Genomic DNA, 6,854 nt, shown 5'->3' with positions numbered 1-6,854 from the left:
TCACCGCCTCAGTGGACATGGGTTTGTGTGGACTGTGGAAATTGGTGATGGACAGGGAAGCCTGGCGTGCTGCAGTCCATGGGGTCACAAAGAGTCAGACATGATTGAGCGACTGAACTGAACTGATGTCAAATCCACAGCTAACATCTCATTCAGTGGTGCAAAACTGAAAGCTTTTTATCTAAAATCAACAACAAGGTAAGGATGATCACTCTCACCATTTCTATTTAACACAGTATTGGAAGTTCTAGTCATAGCAATTAGACAAGACAAAGAAATAAAAGGCATCTAAACTGGAAAGGAAGAAGTAAAGCTGTCACTATTTGCTGATCATATTCTACTATACACAGAAAATCCTAAAGTTCTATCAAAAAATTACTAGAACTAATGCATGAAAAAAACTGATATACTTTTAATTTTAAATCTTTATAGATCATTTTTATTAAAAAATTTAATATGGATACTAAAATTTTATTAAGATGTGCTTTGCTGTATGTAAGTAGTTTTACATTCTTCCTGGTATTCACTGGGCCTTTTAATTTGATAATTAGTCTTTCTTCAGAATTAGCAAGTGTTATTCTATCAATACTAATTTCTTACATCTATCACCTTTCTCTTTTATCTCCTCTTGTTGACTTCTATTTGATGAATTATGTGATTTTTAAAAGAATTACCTTCCATTTTTTCCTAACTTTCCTCAAATATATTTTTATATTGGTAAAGTTGCCCTGAGTTCAAGAAGGATTCTCTAGTTCAAGTTTCTAGATCACTATTTTCTCTTCAGCATTTTCCATTCAACTATCAGTCTCTTTATTGTTTGCTAGTTTCTTTTTCTTCCTCTACCTGTATTTTAATTTGTAAGACATCTAACAGTTTTCTTATGGATGCAACATTTAAAAAAAAAACAACAACAAAACTTTGAAACACTGAATCAATAACTTCCTTGAGAAATAACATTATGTGGAAAAATGCATTGATTATTAAGAACTGAAAAATTATTCCCATGGATTTGTCTCGGAAGGTTAAAAATTTTTAAGCATACCACAGCCAATTAATTTTACATACCATTTCATTTTAATATATGTAATATATAGTACATTTTAAAACTGCAATTACATATTTTATATAAATGATCAAAATTAATTTTTTCAAAAATAGGAAATAGAATTTTAAATTATAAGAAATGTGTCATTTAAAATCTCATAATGTCTTTGCTCTTAGTGGGATATAAAATAGTGGTGAATCATAGATTCAGTGAAATACTACCTTCAAAGTAAATGTCACAGTAAAGGACAGCTATGTACTTAAAAACATGATGTAATGTTATTAACTTTGCAATTAGAGTATGCTTAATTTATTAAGTAGTAATTGCTTGGTTTATACGCAAAGCTACTCTTGATATGTCTGATCCTGTATCCTTTAAGTGCTGTACTCAAATCACATCAAAGAGGGGCAATTTATTTCATCTTAGTTCATAGAGTTAGTATTTGAATAGGCTTCATTTTAAGTGTGTTCATAGAGACAGTATTAAGTTTGCATATAATCTGCTTATCCAAGTAAAATCATTAATCTCTTTATATTACTCAGAAGTCTATAAATAGGGCACCGACTTAAATAGGTAAATTACAACACAGGAGATTCATTTTGTATGGGAGGGATACTTTAGATGTGTGTGAGGAAAGACTGAAATCTAGAAAATCTTATTTTGCTTCTGTTTCAGAAGTCCATTTGAGTTTGGTGAGACAAAACATGTAATTCAATTAAATTTTAAATGAACACCTTTACCCTACAAACAGTAAAACATTTGATTCTAAGGAGGTTTATTCTTTCTGTGTTGTTCATTATCCTGGCCTGGTGTCCAGAGAAAGTGAAATCATACCTAGGCTACTTGTGTTTCTTATTTGGAAAAAAATAAACAAGACTTACTAGAGCTATAAATGTTGGGGCAGGAAAAATGACCACAGTTAAGTAGTCTTAGGTGCAAACTGGTGTTGGCACTGAATGTGGTAAAGTGTCCGTTTTGACACAATGAAGAATCTCTATAAGGCCCTCCTTTTTAAACTATTTTCAAATTGTTGTCTAGGAAACCCTGACTGATTTCAGTCTCCCTACAGGAGCCTGAATCTGACACTAGAAATTCATTAACAGTAGAAACTTGGTCCTGTTTTACAGTCAATTTTAAGAATCATTAACTACAGTAGAGTTTGAATGTGCCTAAGGTGAAATTTAATTGTTCAAAACTAGAGTCTGATGGTCAATCATTATCTAAGGCTGATAGGCTGGTATGCTGTGTTGGATAAACACATATAAAAAAGTTTTAAGTCTAAGAGGCAATCCCAGATGTCATTCACAAGTGGTGCTGTATGAATTAAGGTGTCTTTCTCCAAAGTCTAAATTGTCCTCAAGGCTTCCTGCTGCAGGTAAATGTTCTCTTAGATCATTGCTTACAACAAGGACAATCAATGCTTTGCCAGCATCCATACATAAGCCAATGTTTGGAATATGTGTTTATTCTTATATAACTTTGGAAGATGCTAGTGACTTCTTTCATCCTCTCAACCTGTAGAATGTCTCTTTCCCTATGACCAGATTTCTGGGTATCTTTCCTACATTGAAGCTGAAGATATAGCCCTGTTCTTGTTCTTTATCAACTTTATTTTAGGCAGAAATCCTAAATGACTCAAGTGTCTGTCATTCCCTTCTTTTTCACTTCAGAAGCATACACCTCCTTGTCTGCTAGCAGCCAACATCCTTCCCATTCCTGCTGTGTTCTCAGTGCTAGCTTAGCATTGAGCCAGATTCAACAAATAATTTCTCAAATATGATCTCATCATTTTGGCGTCGTCTCAGGGACTAATATTTATGTTCTGTCATTGCTTCAGCTACCACTCCACTTGAGGATCTTTGTTTTTTATTTTTTTGCATTCTGTGTTGCTTTTATTTTATGGAAAAATTATATCAAACCAACATTAAACTAAGCTGAATACAATGTCTTAGTAAATGAGGCCTGGTGGTCTCATGTACAAAAGCATATATATACAAAAACTGCTCTTTGCACTTAAAATTTCAGGAAGGGAACTTCAAACAGCTTCATGTTTACATGTTTCAGCTCCAGAGCACAGGGAAGACTGAAATCCACTGTCAGATGTTTTTCAGTCACTTTAGCATCAAGTCTGGAGAATGCAATGGTACGCCGCTCCAGTACTCTTGCCTGGAAAATCCCATGGATGGAGGAGCCTGGTAGGCTGCAGTCCATGGGGCCGCTAAGAGCCGGACACGACTGAAGTGACTTAGCAGCAGCAGCAGCAGCAGCAAGTCTCTTCAAGAGGTTATTCTTTGGCAAAATATTTACTTCCACAAATTCTCCATCCCCTTTGGATTAAGTTTTACATTTTCAGCATCCTTCCCATTAATAGTTATTGTCACAATGTATGTAGTACCATTGACAAACTTGGATCCATACCTACAGCTGGAGGACATTTAGTATCATCTTTTATTGTCAGTATCTTCTTTAAGCTCCCAAAGTGCAGGTGCTTCTGGACTTTCATTTTCAGCTATGAGATCTGTGAGGAATTCTAGGCCAAAGCCTCCCATTGGCAGTCATAGATGCTTCACCATGATATATCCTTAATAAACAGTTTTTTGCAGCACTGGGATAACTGCCACATGATCAGTTGACTATCCTTCCCAGGTACATGTTTCAAAGTTTCCCAAGTTCTAATTTTACCAGTAGGATCCATGTGCAGTTTCTTCAAGCTTGACCCATTTTCCTTCTGGAATTAACACCTTTGAAATAATAGACTGGCATGTTGAGACAATTTTGTTGGTGCTTAGTTTTCCATTACTAATCTAGTTAAGTCTTTTCAGCCCTCAGGCAAGAAGCTCTTGTCCAAGGTGTGGGGTGAAGAGAAGGGTACTCTTTTGGCAAAAGGTTGAAAAAAAGAAAGGGCCATTCTGAAGCAGTGCTCTCAGGAAATGCCAGTGCAACATAGCCCTTCTGAGCCATTTTAAACTTCTCCAGAACTGTAAACAATAATTTGTTTTAAGTCACCAAATTTTCAGTCATTGGTCAGAGCAGCAATGGAAAACTAATCCAGATGGGAAAGACATTCTAAGAAGAAGAGTCTGCAAAATGCATAGACTTGAGATATTACCTATTTAGATAATGAAGGGAGGTTTGGAGTGTTTTGAGTCCACAGTCTGGTAGAAGAAGGGCTGAGGAAGAGATTCATATCAAGACAGGAAATGTTATTGAATCCTGGAATGTGAAGTCAAGTGGGCCTTAGGAAGCATCACTAAGAACAAAGCTAGTGGAGGTGATGGAATTCCAGGTGAGCTATTTCAAATCCTGAAAGATGATGCTGTGAAAGTGCTGCATGCAATATGCTAGCAAATTTGGAAAACTCAGCAGTGGACAGAGGACTGGAAGAGGTCAGTTTTCTTTCCAATCCCGTAGAAAGGCAATGCCAAAGAATGCTCAAACTACCACACAATTGCACTCATCTCACATGCTAGTAAAGTGATGCTTAAAATTCTCCAAGCCAGGTTTCAGCAATATGTGAACCATGAACTTCCAGATGTTCAAGCTGGCTTTAGAAAAGGCAGAGGAACCAGGGATCAAATTGCCAACATCTGCTGGATCATCAAAAAAGCAAGAAAGTTCTAGAAAAACATCTACTTCTGCTCTATTGACTATGCCAAGCCATTGACTGGGTGGATCACAATAAACTGTGGAAAATTCTGAAAGAGTTGGGAATACCAGACTACCTGACCTGCCTCTTGAGAAACCTGTAAGCAGGTCAGGAAGCAACAGTTAGAACTGGACATGGAACAACAGACTGGTTCCAAATAGGAAAAGGAGTACATCAAGGCTGTATATTGTCACCCTGCTTATTTAACTTCTATGCAGAGTACATCATGAGAAATGCTGGGCTGGAAAAGAAGCACTAGCTGGAATCAAGATTGACAGGAGAAATATTAATAACCTCAGATATGCAGATGACACCACCCCTATGGCAGACAGCAAAGAGGAACTAAAGAGCCTCTTGATGAACGTGAAAGAGGAGAGTAAAAAAGTTGGCTTAAAGCTTAACATTCAGAAAACTAAGATCATGGCATCCAGTCCCATCATGTCATCATGGCAAATAAGTGGGGAAACAGTGGCAACAGTGGCTGACTTTATTTTTCTGGGCTCCAAAATCACTGCAGATGGTGATTGCAGCTATGAAATTAAAAGATGCTTACTCCTTGGAAGGAAAGTGATGACCAACCTACACAGCATATCAAAAAGCAGAGACATTACTTTGTCAACAAAGGTCCGTCTAGTCAAGGCTATGGTTTTTCCAGTGGTCATGTATGGATGTGAGAGTTGGACTGTGAAGAAAGCTGAGCACCAAAGAACTGATGCTTTTGAACTGTGGTGTTGGAGAAGACTCTTGAGAGTCCCTTGGATTGCAAGGAGAACCAACCAGTCCATCCAAAAGGAGATCAGTCCTGGGTGTTCATTGGAAGGACTGATGTTGAAGCTGAAACTCCAATACTTTGGCCACCTGATACGAAGAGTTGACACATTTGAAAAGACCCTGATGCTGGGAAAGATTGAGGACAGGAGGATAAGGGGACAACAGAGGATGAGATGGTTGGATGGCATCACCGCCTCAGTGGACATGGGTTTGTGTGGACTGTGGGAATTGGTGATGGACAGGGAGGCCTGGCGTGCTGCAGTTCATGGGGTCACAAAGAGTGGGACACAACTGAGCTACTGAACTGAACTGAATGTTATTGAAAGCCAGACAAAGGTCTTCTATTTTATAAAATAATCCTAGTAGTAATGAGCTGAAAACACTAGAGGTACAATAAGATCAACAGGATCTTTATATTGCATATGATTTTACTATATTTTAGCCATAGCCCTCGACAAATTCTTAAATTAGATGAGTGGAAGAATATAGGTTTAGTTAAGTCTAACAGTGCTCTCTAACATGCGTTTTTTTTTTTTTTGCTCATAATGATTGCTCATGTCCTCTTCTTTCATACAATAATGAGCATGAGAAATCATTATAATAAAAGTAGCAGTGTACTTTAATTTCTCCTAGGGAGCCTTACTATATGGCACCTGTCTCTGTTATTTAATTCAACTTGATCTGTTAAAAATTAGTCTTGTAAGGGCTCATGTGTCATACTCATTAAAGTGTCATATTCTGTAAAGGATCTGATCCCAAAGTGACATACATCCCTTTGATAAGATAAGAAACATTTTTATGTCCTAAAACTAAGAGGTAAAATCTCAACAAATGCACAAGGAAGAAAATTAAATGCATTTAAAATATTAGTACTATTAAAGATAATTTTTTATTGAATAATCTTTGTTTAAATAATTCATTTGTCTAGAAAAATGCAACTGAGTTTAGATGAATGGAATTAGGCATCTAATTTGCCTACTGATAATTGTAAAAACTTAAAAATAATTCTCAATCTCAAAGAAAATGAAAGTAAAGAATATTGATGCACATCAACATTAATAATAAATGAAAATTAACACAATTTTGAGGTATTATTTTACTAAAAGGTTTAAATTTAAAAAAACTCTAATGCAGGAAATAGTGCAATGAAATTTGCATACATATTCCTTACAAGAAGGATTTACTAACTATGCAGCATTTCTGTAAAACAGGATGTAATTAATGCAGCAAGATTCATAAGATATCCCTCAATGATGTCATTCTATAGTATATAGTAAATACAATTTAAAGTTTAGAAATTATTAAACATTAAAGTGCTAAATCATCATATACTATCACTTTATGCTGGGATGATAACTGTAATTGAATTGAATCTATAGATCACATTGCAAA

General features: G+C 36.0%; 1 pseudogene; it reads right to left on the bottom strand.

Moving 5' to 3' along the window:
- Nucleotides 1–3,058: 3,058 nt before the first annotated feature.
- Nucleotides 3,059–3,842, bottom strand: LOC122437933 (annotated as a pseudogene).
- Nucleotides 3,843–6,854: the final 3,012 nt, after the last annotated feature.

This window comes from Cervus canadensis, chromosome 3, assembly GCF_019320065.1.
Source record: "Cervus canadensis isolate Bull #8, Minnesota chromosome 3, ASM1932006v1, whole genome shotgun sequence".
Taxonomy (NCBI): Eukaryota; Metazoa; Chordata; class Mammalia; order Artiodactyla; family Cervidae; genus Cervus; species Cervus canadensis.
The sequence above is the reverse complement of the archived record's forward strand: the minus strand, read 5'-3'. Positions and strand labels throughout refer to the sequence as shown.